The sequence below is a fragment of the Sorghum bicolor genome, chromosome 1, assembly GCF_000003195.3.
Source record: "Sorghum bicolor cultivar BTx623 chromosome 1, Sorghum_bicolor_NCBIv3, whole genome shotgun sequence".
NCBI classification, from domain to species: domain Eukaryota; kingdom Viridiplantae; phylum Streptophyta; class Magnoliopsida; order Poales; family Poaceae; genus Sorghum; species Sorghum bicolor.
Window position 1 is genome coordinate 39,846,647 of NC_012870.2, and position 18,695 is coordinate 39,865,341.

An 18,695-nucleotide genomic window follows, 5' to 3' on the forward strand; every position below is an offset into this window, starting at 1 on the left:
GTGCTGCCAACATTCAAATACACCTACACCACCTGCAAGCTATATCAGAAGAAATTACGTTAAAATCCAGCTTGGGGGAGAGCACCCCTATTTATCCAGCTAAGTGTTTCTACTCACATTTATACTTTACTCAAATAATAAAAAAATGCATAATCATAAAAACCCAATTAAACATTTTGTGCTTATATATATCTTTGCTTAGTTTGCTAAATAAATAAATAAAGTGTCTATGCCAAACTAAACTTCAATGATAAACTCTTACATGGTTATGATGAATAGTTGCTCTGCCAAATACCTAGTTTTCAAATTTGAGCTCTCTCTCAAGTTTAGGCATAACTGTTATAATTTAAAGCTTGCTCTAAACCTAAATTTACGGGAAGAGTACCTGATCAAAAGTCTAAGTCATTAACAGATATGATATGGGAAGGTTGAGCTACTGTTTATCTGTTCCTAGAGATGCTAGAATTCTGGAGAATTTTATCTTTGAAAATCTTTAAAATGTTGCATGATGAGTTCCTGTATGATGAGAGTTTAAAATCCTACCACAACCATATAAATAAGCTTATTAGACTATGAACCATACATTTACTTTTTACTGCTTATGAGCATTTAGTGTGGTCAAGATGTGTAGACCCTTAGGAGCTTGTCATGCGGTTAAAATCAAGATTCATTTGCACGTTCACTCATACATGCTGCTTCTACTCCAGAAGTGCGCATCCACGTACATCCACTCATTTCCATATTCAGATTCACCCAAAATTATTCTACTCCTATCTAGGAGAGAATAGCCAAAAACATTATCCTATCCCTGTTACTCCCCGTGAGATATTTTGGTAACTACCACTTGCTACATTATTCTAGGAGCGTGAGTGCTCTGAAAAAAAAGAGAATACGAGGAAATAAAAAGGGGCAAGTGCCCGAAACCTCGAAAAGAGCAAAAGTAGAATTAGACTTTCACCATTATTTTCACCATTATCACTATTCATTCGCCACACATGCACATCTTGATTTGACTTATTGACTTGTTCTTCTGGATCCTTGGTTTGACTATGCAATAAGTGTCTTGTAAGTATTTATTAGCTGTCTCCCACCTATGAGCTCCAGATATCAAAACCTTATTAGAGTAGGGTGAGAGAGAAGGCAATACCACTATGCCTCATACCAAAAATACCACATACTTTGAGAAAAGGCATATACCATTACTGCCTTGGTAAGGATCCATAAATACCACAAAAGAGAGACTAGAGAGAGTCATACAAGGAATCTCTGAGTTTTATTTGAAAATCTACAAGAACTCCAGAGCTATAGTTAATCGAAGAACAAGAGACATGACGCTTGACTAGACCGTTCTATCTTTTAACTGCTCAAGACATAAGTGACGGTTGCAAGCCCCATGGTGGAAGGTAAAATGAGTAAATTTAAATCTTAACAGTTTACCCTAACCCAGAGATGAGATCTTGTTTAAACGCATGTGTACTATTGACGGTCCTTAAGTATCAAATTTAATTATTAAATAAATAAAGAAAAGGATCCAAATGAAATCAACATCTAGACTTAGGGTTTTATCTGATAGAATTCCACGAGTTTTGGTGTTTGTCTATTTCTGCAGGGGGTTATCAGGAAATATGGAAGAAAGGCCCACATGTCAGGATTACAAAGAGATATTAACGTGCCGCGCAATTATCTTACATCTAGAAGACTCCAGAAGCCACGGGACCAAAGCGGAGGCGAAACGGGGCCAGAGGCAGGGCGCCCGCCCTGTTTCCCTGGGCGCCCGCCCCCCTCTGAGAGTCCAATCAGGACTCTGTTTCTCGGGAGATCTCCACCGACCTAAAGGATCAAGGATAACCGTTCAATCAATGTCAGTTTGATCCAACAGCCCATACTCACTTGAAGGGACTATAAAACCAGACCCCCTTGCCCCTAGAGGAGAGAGCCTCTCAACCCTAATTCATTATTCTTCAAGGGAGAAGAAGCCTCTGATCAAGATTAGAGCCACCACATCAATTAGATATCTAGATTAGCATAGCTACATAGGATTAGAACTAGAAGGAGTCAATCTTCGATTGATTTCCGGATCTGTCAAGAGGATACTTGGTAATTCTCTAATTGTGCTTCTAATTGCTTTTTAATCATCTTTGTTCTTCAATATTATGAATATGACTTTGTTCTACTTCAATATATTGCTTATGACTTTGCTCTACTTGCTTATATTCAAGATTATATTGTTCTTAGTATATCATAGTTATGTACTTGGCTTAGTTAGATTGGATCTATATACATGCTTAGGATCGTATAGCGTTTATCCATCGGATCCATGGGTAAATGATAGATATTGTGTAGGCGTGCTGCTTATACCATATTTATCTGCGATTGTACCCAATATGCCAGATCGTGGGGTGGTTCGTGATAGTGACAGCTTCATTGATTCTTATATAGTCCCCCTCTCGTGTATTGGGCTGGCAGAGCAATATTATTACACGGGAGTGATTGCTATGTTTCACATTTACCTTGCTAATATCACTATGCATGGGCGTAGTCTTGTCTCGCAATGATTGCTAAGTATGCTTGCACTAACTATGATAATGCTAGACTATATAGTTAAGAATAACTTAGGAAATATTCTTGTAGTTCGTTCTAATTCCATGCTAATGACTTTCTAGAGTATCTAATTGAGGTGCTTATCATATTTATATGTGGCTGATCAGATTAATTATCTTTGTCACTATTCATTATTTCATATATTCTTTATGTGACACTTACCCCTGTATGAAAGAGTTAGATAAATGTTCTCAATTATACATGCAATGATAGATACTCAATCTCATATTCTATTCTGTAATCAGTATTGAAGATTGTTAATCCCTTCCTAGTGGTCAAAATATAAATAACGATACCTGGAATACTTCCCGGTTAAAATGCTACATCGGTATTAATCTGTGCGCTTGCATATCCCATTCATTGTTTATTTAGAAGAGCAATTGCATATTTCAATACCGTGTCTCTCATGTCATGCTAGGGATGACAACTTGGCTTAAGTGGTATGAGGGATAGGTTTGGCATTTTTGGCACCGTTGCTAGAATTAGAAAACTAAGTCTACTTTTGGTAATGATGTTAAGAATACCCAACAAGCATTTTTGGCGCCGTTGCCGGGGAAGGTTGATTACTAATCAAGAATGGAATAAAAGATTTTGAGTTATCATTCGTATCACTAATATGATTGAGCTTATCTATTCTCTCAAACAGTTTTACCCCGATATTTTTCTATTTTATCTTATGCAGGGAAATGTATGAATAGAAGACATCTTCCAGGAAATTTTGTTGACAATCCCGAAGCGTTATTCAGAAAAACAAGAGCCAAGCTCAAGAAGAGATCATCAACACTTCAGTAAGAAGCTTCATCCAATCAAGAAGATCATCGGAATTTGTCTTCAGAGTTCGAAGCCATGGCGAACAAATCAATCCGCGAGTTCTCAGCTCCCACTACGGACAACATCCGCACTGGACCTGCTACAGAGATCGATGGCAACTTTGAGCTCAAGCCTGGACTTATCAACATGGTGCAATCAATCCAGTTCTGTGGGAAGGCACACGAAGGTGCTAGTGCTCATCTACAACACTTCCTGGAGATTTGCAACACATTTACCATATCAGGAGTCCCCAGAGATGCTATACTACTTCGCCTCTTCCCATTCTCACTGTTTGGAAGAGCGAAGCAGTGGTTCTACGCTACAAAGGAGAGGAATACTACATGGGCACTCTGCTCAACAAACTTCCTAGCTAAGTTCTTTCCCATGGGCAAGACCAATGCTCTCCGTGGGAAGATTACAAGTTTTCAGCAACAAAATGATGAATCTGTTCCAGAAGCATGGGAGCGCTTCCAAGACTACATCCTAGAATGTCCCCATCATGGAATGGAGAGTTGGCTACTAATGCAGACGTTTTATCATGGGCTCGGCAACAGTGCCCGAGAGACCATGGATGCTGCAGCTGGAGGAGCATTCCTATCACTTACCATATCACAAGCCACAGCTCTTGTGGAGAAGATGGCGTCCAATTAAGGCTGAAATGAAGAGAGGACCTAGACACGCAAGAGTGGTGGAGGTATGCATCAGCTCAAGGAGGTAGACATGCTGTCTGCAAAGCTAGACCTGCTCATGAAGAAGCTCGACGATAGAGCTGGAGATAAGAAAGAAGTTATGCACATCTACGACTCACACATGACTTGTGAGGTGTGTGGAGATACTGGACACTCAGGCAATCACTGCCCTGAGATGCTTGAGGATGTGAACTACATCAACAATAACAACAATAACTACTACAACCGTCCTCAACAAAATCAAGGTTGGAATCAACAGAGGCCTAACTACTCAGGTAATTATCAAGGTAACAATTCTTACAACAATAATAATAATTTTCCACCTCTGAGAGAGTTAGTGTCTAATCAAGGAAAGCTAAAGGATTACCTATCTAAGAATTTGGCATCTAATGATAAAATGCTAGAAAATATAAATAATAGAATGGATAATTTCTCTACTGCCATCAAGAATCAAATTAGCTTTAATAAAATGATTGAATCTCAGTTAAATCAAATAGCTGCTGCTGTTCCTACTACTAACCCCGGTATACCATCACAACCGGAAGAATTAGAATTTGCAAATCTTGTAGACATGTTTGATGCAGGTAATTGGAGTAACCCCGTCACTGAATTCACTACTGACCTTCTGCCGGTCAAGAGAGGTGATCCAGGACGCCCCGTCATCCCGATCTCCATCGGCATGGTGGATGTCCCAGAAGCACTCTGCGACTTTGGCTCCAGTGTCAACATTATACCCAGGGTACTCTATGAAAAATTCTTTACATATCCTTTATTAGAGACAACCATGTGTTTGCAGTTTGTAGATCAGGCAATAAGTTTTCCAAAGGGAATATTGAAGAACCTTTGTGTCCGAGTTGGTACCTTGTACGCCCCAGCAGACTTCGTAGTGGTAGAGACCGGTAATGATGAGAGAGCACCCATCATCTTAGGGAGGCCATTCTTGAACACCTCGGGAGCTATCATCTACGCTAGTGCTGCCAAGATCAGTTTCTACATCAAAGGGAGGAAGGAGACATTTTTCTTTAAGAACAAGACTACACAAATCCCAGATCAATCCAGACGTGAATCAAGGAAGAGGACCAACAGGAGGAACAGAAACAAGCAAGTGTGGACCGAGTCAGCTAAGATGCTCACTGCAGTTCATGGAGGTCAATATCACCAACTTAAGTCACCGTTTTTGACCAAGAAGGACGACCCAGGAATGCCAAGCATCTACTGCTCCATAAATGGATACAACTTCTACAAAACGTTTTGCGACACCAGATCGGGCGTCAACATTATGGCCGCAGTCACCTATCGGCTCTTGTTCGGAACCATGCCCTTAAGACCAACATACATTCAGCTCCAGATGGCAGATCAGACATTTCGAGAAGTTAAAGGAACAGTAACTGATGTCCTAGTCAAAATAGACGATCATTTTCTCTACACGGACTTTCAAGTTATTGACATGGGAGAAGACGAGTACGATCCACCCATCATCCTTGGAAGACCGTTCCTCAGCACAGTTAAAGCAATCATCTACATTGGAACTGAAGAAGTCCATATGCACTTCCCCTCAGAGAAGATACGTCGTTATTTTATTGACCCTGACTATATCGTTGAAGAATCTAAGCAGGTCAGAAAACGACGCAACCGCAACCAGAGGAGGCAATTCATCAAGGACGGATGGGCAGACTACGAAGGAGAAGTTGTAAGGTCAGAAGACGTACAGTTTAAACAGAATTATCCAGAGGAGACCGTAGTACCGAGTCAGGTATGGAAAGAGAAGATAACTATACATGAAGAGGAGGCGCCGCCAGAAGTACCGACTACGCCACCCAACGAATCCCAAGACAATTGAGAAAATGGAGAGTCCCTTTCGGAGGACTTAAAAACACCGAACGCCTTGCCAAGAGGTAAACTTGGTAGTTATCTTTTCCCTTTCAATTATTTTAAATAGTCTACTTAGTTAATCATATTCATGCTATCCTAAAAGGAAAATAAAAATGTGAAAAACAGTAAGCCCCATGTGAGTATACGAGTGGTATAAAACCCATAAGTACATTCACTGTGGTGGCATAAAAATAAAATAAATATTTCTTTTCTGCTTTATAAAATAAAAATATAAAAATAGGGAGTAATAATTATTAAGGAGTCTCAACATGATAAAGGCTAGATATTTATGCTAACACTTAATCAGTTCCACAAGCTTTGTTGTCTATTTGAGCTCCATAGAATTTAAGAATCAAGAAGACTAGCAGACGGAGGACATTCTAATCGCTGTCAGAATGCTGCTGACTTTCAAATACACCTCTGCCACCTGCTAGCTACATCAAGAGAAATTACGTCAAAATTCAGCTTGGGGGAGAGCACCCCCATTTATCCCGATAAGTATTTCTACCTATCTATATACTTATATTATATTTTAAATATATATAACTATGAAAAACCAAATAAAGATTTTATGCTTATATATATATATATATCTTTTGCTTAGTTTGTTTAATAAATAAATAAAGTGGTTATGCTAATCTGTATCTAAATAAAACTCTAGCATGGATATGATGAATAGTTGCTCTGCCTAATTTGCACATTTTAAGTTCTCTCTTAAGTTTAGATATAACTTTTATAATTTAAAGCTTGCTCTATACCTAAACTTCTGGGATAAAAACTTGATCTAAAGTCTAAGTTGTTAATGGATACGATATGGGAAGGTTGAGCTGCTGTTTATCTGTTCCTAGAGATGCTAGAATTCTGGAGAATTTTATCTTTGAAAATCTTTAAAATGTTGCATGATGAGTTCCTGTATGATGAGAGTTTAAATTCCTATCACAGCCATATATACATGCTTGCTAGACTTTGAGCCACACATTTACTTTTTACTGCTTATGAGCATTGAGTGTAGTCAAGCTGTGTAGACCCTTAGGAGCTTGTCATGTGGTTAAATCAAGATTTCACTTGCACGTTCACTCATATATGCTACTTCTACGCCGAAAGTACCATCCACATATATCCACCCATTTCCATCTCCAGAACCACCTAAAAACATTCTACTCCTAATCCGGGAGAGGATAACCAAAAATATTTCTGTTTTTCCCTTGTGAAATAAATGCTCAAAGTTATCTTGTTACTACCACTTGCTATATTATCTCAAGAGATGAGTGCTCTAAAAAAAGAAAAAAGAGAAGAAAAGATACGAGGAAATAAAAAGGGGCAAGTGCCCGGAACCTCGAAAGAAAAGAAAAAGTGAGACGAGAGGTAAAAATGGACAAGTGTCCGACAGTAGAATTAGGGGTACAAGATACCCACCTGAGAGGAAAGAAAAAGAAGAGCATCTCATTCTCCTCACAAAGTTTTAAAAAGCAAGGAAGGTATGTATCCCCTCAAAAGAGCAAAAGTAGAATTAGACTTTCACCATTGTTATCACCATCATCACCATACACCATTCATTCGCCACACATGCACATCTTGATTTGACTTAATGATTTATTTCTTTGGATCCATGGTTTGACTATACAATAAATGTCTTGTAAGTATGTATGTTTTATCTCCCACCTATGAGCTCCAGATATTAAAGCCTTATTAGAATAGGGTGAGAGAGAAGGTAATGTCACTATGCTTCATACTACAAATACCATATATATATTGAGAGAAGGCATATACCATCACTGCCTTGGTAAGGATCTAGAAATACCACAAAAGAGAGATTTAGAGAGTCATACAAGGAATCTCTAAGTTTTATTTAAAAATCTGCAAAAACTCCAGAGCTATAGCTGATCAAGAATAAGAGACATGGCACTTGGCTAGACTATTCTATCTTTTAACTACTCAAGACAGAAGTGACGGTTACAAGTCCCATGGTGAAAGGTAAAGTAAGTAAGTTTTAAGTCTTGACAGTTTACTCTAACTCAGAGATGAGACCTCATTTAAAAGCATGTGTACCGTCAAATTTTTAAAAGTATTGCAGCAACTTCTAATCCATTACTAAGTCTATCCTTGCTCAGGGACGAGCAAGAGGTAAGCTTGGGGGAGTTTGTTGACGGTCCTTAAGTATCAAATTTAATTATTAAATAAATAAAGAAAAGGATCCAAATGAAATCAACATCTAGACTTAGGGTTTTATCTGACAGAATTCCACGAGTTTTGGTGTTTGTCTATTTCTGCAGGGGGTTATCAGGAAATACGGAAGAAAGGCCCACACATCAGGATTACATAGAGATATTAACGTGCCGCGCAATTATCTTACATCTAGAAGACTCCAGAAGCCACGGGACCGAAGCGGAGGCGAAACGGGGCTAGAGGCAGGGCGCCCGCCCTGTTTCCCTAGGCGCCCGCCCCCTCTGAGAGTCCAATCAGGACTCTGTTTCTCGGGAGATCTCCACCGACCTAAAGGATCAAGGATAACCGTTCAATCAATGTCGGTTTGATCCAACGGCCCATATTCACTTGAAGAGACTATAAAACTAGACCCCCTGGCCCCTGGAGGAGAGAGCCTCTCAACCCTAATTCATTATTCTTCAAGGTAGAAGAAGCCTCTGATCAAGATTAGAGCCACCACATACATTAGATATCTAGATTAGCATAGCTACATAGGATTAGAACTAGAAGAAGTCAATCTTCGATTGGTTTCCGGATCTGTCAAGAGGATTCTTGGTAATTCTCTAATTGTGCTTCTAATTGCTTTCTAATCATCTTTGTTCTTCAATATTATGAATATGACTTTGTTCTACTTCAATATATTGCTTATGACTTTGCTCTACTTGCTTATATTCAAGATTATATTGTTCTTAGTATATCATAGTTATGTACTTGGCTTAGTTAGATTGGATCTATATACATGCTTAGGATCATATAGCGTTTATCCATCGGATCCATGGGTAAATGATAGATATTGTGTAGGCGTGGTGCTTATACCGTATTTATCTGCGATTGTACCCAATATGCCAGATCGTGGGGTGGTTCGTGATAGTGACAACTTTATTGATTCTTATATAGTCCCTCTCTCGTGTATTGGGCTGGCAGAGCAATATTATTACAGGGGAGTGATTGCTATGTTTCTCATTTACCTTGCTAATATCACTATGCATGGGCATAGTCTTGTCTCGCAATGATTGCTAAGTATGCTTGCACTAACTATGATAATGCTAGACTATATAGTTAAGAATAACTTAGGAAATATTCTTGTAGTTCGTTCTAATTCCATGCTAATGACTTTCTAGAGTATCTAATTGAGGTGCTTATCATATTTATATGTGGCTGATCAGATTAATTATCTTTGTCACTATTCATTATTTCATATATCCTTTATGTGACACTTACCCCTGTATGAAAGAGTTAGATAAATGTTCTCAATTATACATGCAATGATAGATACTCAATCTCATATTCTATTCTGTAATCAGTATTGATGATTGTTAATCCCTTCCCAGTGGTAAAAATATAAATAACGATACCTGGAATACTTCTCGGTTAAAATGCTACATCGGTATTAATCTGTGCGCTTGCAGATCCCATTCATTATTTATTTAGAAGAGCAATTGCATATTTCAATACCGCGTCTCTCATGTCATGCTGGGGATGACAACTTGGCTTAAGTGGTATGAGGGATAGGTTTGACATTTTTGGCACCGTTGCTAGAATTAGAAAACTAAGTCTACTTTTGGTAATGATGTTAAGAATACCGAACATGTACCTTTAAGGCATGAAACACCTGCAGAAACTTTTGCGTCCATCTTTGCTCAGGAACGAGCAAGGTTAAGCTTGGGGGAGCTTGTTGATGGTCCTTAATGCTCACATTTAACCGTCAACTAATCATGAAAAAGGATCCAAATGCAACCGACACCTGGACTTAGGGTTTCATCTGACAGATTTTCACGAGTTTTGGTGTTTGTCTATTTCTGCAGGGGGTTATCAGGAAATACGAAGGAAAGGCCCACACGTCGGGTTTACATAGAGAATTAATGTGTGCGGTAATTTTCCATAATCAGGAAGACTCTAGAAGCAACTCGACCGAAGCGGAGCCGAAACGGGCCTGGGACCAGGACGCCCGCCCTTGATCCTAGGGCGCCCGCCCTAGTACATGCACCAATCACAGAATGAAGTACACCATTACAAAGACCTTGTCGAGCTGATCGAAATGCATATATTATTTGCTATATTTGGAGTTCGGAATCAAGAGATATTAATAAAAGAAGGACTTCACATAAAAGAGTTGCGGGATTAATTGGGCCCAAATCAGATTTTGGTCCATTAAGGTCTATGTGCATTTTAATGAGATATGGTGAAAAGTTTAGTACCACATCACCTGCTGAACCAAAAACGCACAAAGGAGGAGGACTATATAAGCAAGGCCCCTGGCCCGTGGAGGATAATATATCATTATAGAGTTGAGAGGTGCCCTCGAAGGATAACCTTTCCTCTATAGAGAATTAGGGCTAGACATTCCAATGTAGTAGATTAGTTCTAGTCGAGAGTTAGGGAGAGCGGAGCTGCGCTCCGGTTCTGGAGAAGTCTTCAGAGTTTTGGTATGTCTTTATATTTATTGTAAGACTTATGCTTTAATATATTTATCTTCTCTATTTACTTTTATGCCTTTATTATTATCGAGTAGTGTAGTTATTATATTTTGGCATAGGATCTCCGTTCGCATCGAGTGTTGTAGTTATTCATGGTAATTAGAGTAGTAATCGTTAGTGTAGACGTGGTGTCTATACTAGAGGTTACCTGAGGTTGCACCCAGTCCTGCGGATTGTTGTGGTAGCCCTAGGGTAGTGACAGCCCTAACGGTCGACGTATTCCACCTCGTTCGGATCGGTGTTTGTAGGACCGTAGTTAGAGCTTCCCAGCCCCCTTCTCATCTCTTTCTGTGGTTGGTGTTCTGATGTCCCAATGTGCTAATATGTGATTGCTATATCTATTCATTCTTTGTTATCATAGAGCTCAAGTAATAGAGAAGTATACAGGAATCCAGGTCTCTCCCGTTGTCCTCCCGCTATGGCTATCTACGCATTTATCATAGAATTCTCACCTTTATATTATTACCTATCATATATCATTTACCCCTACTTTAGTCTAGTTGATTTATTAAATTAGTAGATGCATGATAGTAAGTTATCAGATTCTTTGACCTTAGCTTCCCAGTGGTAAAATATAAATAACGATACCTGGAATACTCCCGGTAAAATGCTACGATGATGTTCTGTGCGCTTGCGGAATTTTTTCTTATTCTTATTGCACTTAACGAATGTCAACAACCACCCAATCCTTTTGCGTGGTCTGAAACTTACGATCAATCTAGCAAAAACATATTGCATTAGCACTGAGGCACTTAAATAGAACAAACAAAGTGGCATCATAACTATGCAGCTCAGCGTTGGTGGAATACAGCGGTGGAATCCCCTGCAACCTCCCGAACTATCTGTTAACCCTGCAAGGGTAGTGCATCTCGACCACGTGGAAGAAGATAAGTGGGCCATCGTAAAGCCAATCGCCATCCTCCTCATCGTAGCGTGGACTAAGGTAGTCCTCTAGCTCCCACCTAGACCACGGTGTCCATGTGACCTACAAATTTGCAAACTTATTTTAGTATTTCGAAATCAATCGCATTAATGGTGCCTTTAGTACGAAATGTGGATTGAACTTACGTAGTTGTGTGTCAACACGTCTAGCTACCTCCTGTTTGGTTCGCCCCTGACTACCTTAGCATCTTTCCAGACAAAAAGGGCGGTGGGTCCAACATCTTCATGCACCCAAACTTGCAATTAACACAAACATAGTGTTGGGTACCATAAAATAGGATAACCCAAATTAAGGGAATAAAAATCACAAAAAGGAATAAGGTGAACACCTGAAGCTACCGGGGCTCAGGCGCAAGCTCCGTCTCGCCCGACCCCTTGGCCTCAGGCGCAAGCTCCGTCTCGCCTGACCCCTTGGCCCCAGGCGCAAGCTCTGTCTCGCCCGAGCCCGTGACCTTGAATTCATGTTCCGCCTCGCCCGACTCCTCTTGGGCTCGGACACAAACACCACCTCACCCGAGCCTCCACCTCGGAGCCAGGCTTCCAACACACGGCGGTCGTGCCTCAGATGTGACGCACGCCATATCCCCCATGCTGCAGCAGGGCGTGACAGCAACTATTCCAACCACTCATGTTACTGTGTAGCCTTACCTCTTTCACTGTGAAGTACTGCCTCATAGTAAAAGAAGGTATGGAGGAGTTAACCCTTATCACTGTGGTTGTCTTTTCCCTACTGTTACAGGACATGCTGCAGTGTCACCGACCCGACCACCACGACTCTCAACAGGGCTCGGCAATCGTCCACAGGAGCAGCCACACCGTCAACCATACCCCAAGGACGAGATGGGCAAACTTCCATAGGGTCGGCACTGTTATTTCACCATTTACTAGAGGTAGATTACCAGTCAACACGTAAAAGCCCTATGTCCCCTTGCGGCTATAAAAGGGGAGGCAGGGCACACTTTGAAGGGACCACGAGAACACTAGGCAAGACAACAACACATGCTCAAACCACAGATAGAGCTCACTCTAGAGTAACGAGCACTACCCTATCCTCTTCTCAAAGTAGAGAATTAGGACTTAACCCTCTCTCACAGCCAGATTGTACACCCCTACTACAAGCACTTTCGGGTGCAAGGCAATACAGACACCAACTCTCACACTGGACGTAGGGCATGTTGACGGTCCTTAAGTACTAAAATTAATAATCAAATAAACCTGAAAAAGGATCAATATGAAACAAACATCTAGAATTATGGTTTTATCTGACAGAATTCCACGAGCTTTGGTGTTTATCTATTTCTGCAGGGGTTTATCAGAAAATATGGAGAAAAGGCCCACATGTCATGTTTACAACGAGATAATTACGTGCCGCGCAATTTTTCTCAGTCTAGAAGGATCCAGAAGCCACAGGAACGAACGGGAAGCGATTCGGGCTCGGGGGCTGGGCGCCCGCCCACCCCCCTTGGGCGCCCGCCCAGGTCAGGAGGCCAATCAGGACTCTGCTTTGGGACTACGATCCACCGACCTAAAGGATCAATCTAAACCATACAATCTATGTCGGTTTGATCCAATGGCTCACGTTCACTTGAGGGGACTATAAAACCAGACCCCCTGGCCCCTGGAGGAGAGAGGAGAAATCATTATTCAGAGGTAGCCATCAAAGTTAGGGTTTAGAGCTTCTCTCCCATAGAGAACTAGAATTAGCTACTTCCTAATCTTTCAAGTTTAGAGGTTTGATTAGATAGCAATTAGAGAAGTAGAGCACTACGCTCTGGATTCGGATCTTCGGTAATAAAGATTGGTATTATTCATATCTTTCTCTAATTCTTTGTTCTAATTGCATTATGTCTCTAATTATTATGTTATTAGTTTGCTCTAGTTCTATATTTGATATAGTTCTAATTGATAATGAGTTTATGTATAAGTTTGCAAAGCGCTTAGCTCTTGACGCGAGGGAGTTAGGTGATAGATCACATGTGAGCGTGGTGCTTAGATGTTATTTATCTGCAAATGTATCCTATTGGCCGGGTCGTGTGGTAGTTCGCGATAGTGACAGCTTCGTTGATTCTTATATAGTCCACCCTCCGTTGATAGGACAGGTAGAACCGGTATTGTGGAGTAAGTCATGCGATGTTCTGATTTACTTTATCAATGTTCCTTATACATGAATGAAGAGTCTTTTATGCTATATATGATCTTGTAGATAACTAGAGTAGATTATGACTTAGTAGTTAGTAGATAACTTAGAATCCATTCTCTAGCTAATCTGACATCACCTACATATATGAGGAGTAGTCTATTTTCTAATCGCTGTGTTATCTACCCATGAACTTATACTTTATTATCATTATCTTTATGGTTTACCCCCTGCTAAAGTATGTGACTGTGTGACGAGTTTCTTATTAGTAATCATGTTCTTGCAAGTTTATCTCTAGTCTATGCCTTGATAGAATTTGCCCCCTTTTATTTTAATTCCATCTTCTTGAGATCCCTTGAGCAAAATTATAAATAACGATACCTGGAATACTTATCCTGGTGAAATGCTACAATGAGGTGTTTTATTTGTGCGCTTGCGGATAGAATAGATTATTTTCTAGAGAGCCTTTACATTTATAAATACCTTTGTACACTCTGGCGCCATGCTAGGGATGACAACCTAGTATCTAAGTGGTGTTAGCTAGTGTCAACAAGCATTTCTGGCGCCGTTGCCGGGGACTTATAGGAATCATACGAGTCTCAGGAATAAGTCATAAAGGGGAACAAAAGGGTAATATTAAGGAAAGCCAGAAAATCAATCAAGGTTATTCATATAAAATATTAGACTAGACTATAGAGAAATAATTGCATAAAACAGCTACTAAGTGAGAAATCATAACAAGGCACCGCTGCTTTGGCAGGTTCACCCTGTTGTTTTTCTATGTTTACATTTTTATACAGGGTATAACAGGATTGACTTTGGGTACATTCAACTCTTCATCATCAGAACCAAAGCAATCAAGAGAAGAAGAAGCTAGCTACCAATTGCTGAAGCTATGGCACAAAAGACCTTTCAAGAATTCTCTGCTCCAAGTCTTGACAACATTCCAACTGGTCCAAGATTTGCAGTAGAAGAAGGAATACCTGAGTTTGAGCTCAAGTCAAGCCTCATCAATTTGGTACAAGCTACACAATTCAGTGGAAAGACACATGAAGATGCCAGTGCACACTTGCAGAATTTCTTAGAGATTGGGAGCACAATCCACATCAACGGAGTTGACAAAGATGTCATACTACTTCGCCTTTTTCCATTCTCACTAGAAGGAAAAGCGAGGAAGTGGTTCTACACTCATCAAGATAATATCAACAACTGGACGAACTTGTCAGATGCCTTTCTATCAAAGTTTTTCCCTATAGGCAAAACAACTGCCTTAAGAGGAAATATTGTCAGTTTCCAACAACAGAAGACAGAAGCCATTTCAGAAGCATGGGAGCGTTTTCAAGGATACATATCAGATTGTCCTCACCATGGAATGGCCACATGGTTACTTATGCAGACCTTCTACCATGGATTAACCCAGAAGGCTCGTGAGTGCCTAGATGCATCTGCTAAAGGATCATTCTTGGAGCTTACAACTGGAAAAGCAGAGATACTTTTGGATAAGATAGCAGAAAATCAAAGCTGGTTCCAGGATAAAGCTCAACAATGTCATCAAACTGAAGAAATACCAGAAGAAGTAAATGCATTATCAACTAAGATGGAAAATTTGCTCCATTGGATTGACCAGAGGGCCAAGTTCAAAGAAGATCAAAGGGCCATTGAGACAACATACAAGTATCAACCAACTTCGAGTCAACCCAATAGCAAAGGTATGAATTCAGGTAATACTGTCAAGCAACTTTCATTAAAAGAGATAATTGCTCAACAAGCCAAAATTAATGATGAAGTTAAACAAAGGCTAGATACAAATGAATCATCTCTAAAAGATATACACAATAAAATGGATTTTCTACTAACTGCCTTTGATGAGCAAAACACTCTTAATAAAAGGGTAGAGCTTAAATTAATAAAGATAGCTGCTGCACTGCCTGTTGCTACTAACCTTGAGCAGGTAAAGAATATAACTACTAGAGGAGGCAAAGCTACCAGAGATCCACCATACCCAAAAGAGAAACAAAGAACATCAGCACCAGTGCAACCAGCAGTGATAGAAGAAGAAAGCCCAGTTGAAGCAGAAGATCTGCTCCAACCACCAAGAACTGGAGAAATGAGGAAAGATTTTTACGACACCAACTATTTGCCATTTCCCAGAAGAAACAGAGGACTGCAGTCAGATGACCAGTTTGGTAAGTTTGTAGAGGTCATTCAGAAATTATATGTCAACATACCTCTGCTCGATGCCATACAGGTACCTACATATGCAAAGTACATCAGAGATATTCTTAACAAGAAGAGACCACTGCCCACCACTGAGGATATCAAGCTGACAGAAGAATGTAGTGCGACCATCCTCAACAAAACACCAAAGAAGAAGGAAGATCCAGGATGTCCCACTATTGATTGGTCGATCGGAAACCAACACTTCAACAATGCACTTTGTGATCTCAGAGCAAGTGTCAGTGTGATGCCAGCATCAGTCTACAAAAAGCTTGAGCATGCAACCTTAGAACCAACATCAATGTGCCTACAACTAGCGAATCAATCGGTTCGACACCCGTTGGGCATCGCCGAGAACATTCCAGTCAAGATCAGAGATTTCCTTGTGCTAGTAGACTTTGTAGTACTGGGCATGAGTCCTGACTCAAAAGTGTCCATCATCCTTGGAAGGCCATTTCTGAGCACTGCCAATGCCCACATCGATGTCGGAAAAGGAGAAATCAAGTTCAACATAAACGGTCAAGAAGAACACTTCACATTCAAGCCTAGACCAGAGAGAGACTCTACAGTAAAGGAAGTTCATGAAGAACCACTGGAGACACCATCTCCGGAGGTAGGAAACTCAGAAGATTAAAAGATTTGGAGGCCCAGCTTGGGGGACCTAAAAATCCCAAACCCTCGCCGAGAGGTAAATCGGTATTTATTTTCTCATATTTAAATTCTTGCATAATTAATTCTTGCATTAGTCATATACATTCATAATATAATTATAATAATCAAAAAGCCCCATATAAATAATATTTGTGGTGTGTAACAACCCATATTTATTAGTTATTGTGGAGGCACAAAAATATTTCCCATTATCATTTTAATTAAGTTTCAATTCTCATAGATTTTCCTGCATTATATTTAATTATATTGATCTTCTAGAAGCATGACCCACACTCTTTGGGTCCCACATGTCATACACTTCACCTCACATACATCCCATCATATAATTTCATCCACTAATATGTTTCCACTCACCTGACATCTTTCCACCATCCAACCACCACCAACACAACATTATTCTGCGTGAGATCAAAGCAAGGAAGCAAGTGGAGGAGGCACACCCAGGATGGACACCAGGGGTGGGCGCCCGCCCACCTACCTTGGGCGCCCGCCCTGTCCCCTGCTCAGCCTATAAAAGGCCACCTCCAGCTCCCCTTCTCTTCACACACACACTCCAGAAAACCACACAAGTCTCAGTTTCCCGAGAAGGAGTTCTTGTAGTGAAGAGAAGAGAGTAGAGAGAAGAGAGTAGAAAGAAAGAGAAGAGTGGAAGAGAAGGTTGGAAGTTCTTTTGAGAGAGTGTTTATCACCTAGCAAGTAGTGATCCCGTTGTCTAAGCGGAAGTAAAAGTTGTTTAGGGGGAGGCTCTACCAAAATAGAAACTTGTCTTGAACGATTAACCCCTGGACTACTGACACTCCGGACAGCTGACCACTAACATTTTCTCTCATGTTTTCCACCAGTTGTGTTTTTGCCAACTTTTGTTTGCAGGATGTTTAAGAAGGTGAAGAATGCAGGGAAGGCTCTCAAGAACATTGGTACAAGGAGTTCATCCCGACACTCCTCACAGCCATCAGAGATGAGCGTCGACCCGACACCCACACAAGCTCCGTCATCTTCATCAGGCCAGCAAGTTAAGGTCCTTCTCAAGATAGGAGACCTTGGACTGAAGACCAGAAGAGAGAAGGAAGTCTATCAGCAATTGAAGAACAAAGATTTCATTCATACCCCTACTCTCGATCCAACCCTACTACAAGAAACAAGTATGGACACTGAATTTGATTTAATTTTTCAGATGATGGGTTGGACAAATATTTGGAATATAACTGAGCTGGGTTCTTGTCTTCTCACCCTCGAATTTCTTTGCACTTTACAATACTATGAGGGGGGAATTGTTTTTCGGATGTTTAAACAGGAAATTATGTTATCTTGGAGAGAGCTGAGCGACCATCTTGGTTTCTCTTCAAGATGCATCCTGAACATTGACTCCGATTTACCCAATTTTGAGAGACACTAGTTTTGGAGAGAAATATCTAGAGATAATTTTTACAGTCAAGCCCGAACCAGTGACATGGAACACCCCACTCTTAGGATGTTCCACAAATGGCTTGGGTACAATCTTTTCTATCGCGATGATATTAGGAAAGTAAGAGTAGGAGATTTACAACTTTTATATGCTGCTATTAGTAAAATACCCACTTCACCTATTACACTATTAGTTTCACATTGGCTTAGTATACCTAGTCTTCAGGGACCAGTAGGATGTACTTCACTTATCACTCGTTTAGCCACTAATCTTCGCTTACTAGAAAACTCATCGTTGGACTTCATAGAAGAATTAAGAATTTATCATGGCTATGACACATTTAGACAAGCTCGGATGTTAAAGAAAGAGGGGAATATAATGTATATGCTGTATGATGATAAAGGCAAGATTCGGTTACCTAACCCGAACCTTCTCTACACTGTTCAAAACTTTTTGATTGAGATTGCAGCAACACCAGTGAACCAGAGAACTCCACAGCGAGTGGCATCTGAAAGGATAACCACTCACCGAGAACGCACTTGGTATGGAGCTGACCCTGGACCAGAAGAAGCAGCGCACCTACATTATTGCGATAATAATCCACGAGTCCTTCGAGACCCATGGGCTCGTCATGCGCAACCACAAGAGCCAACAGAAGAGACATGGCC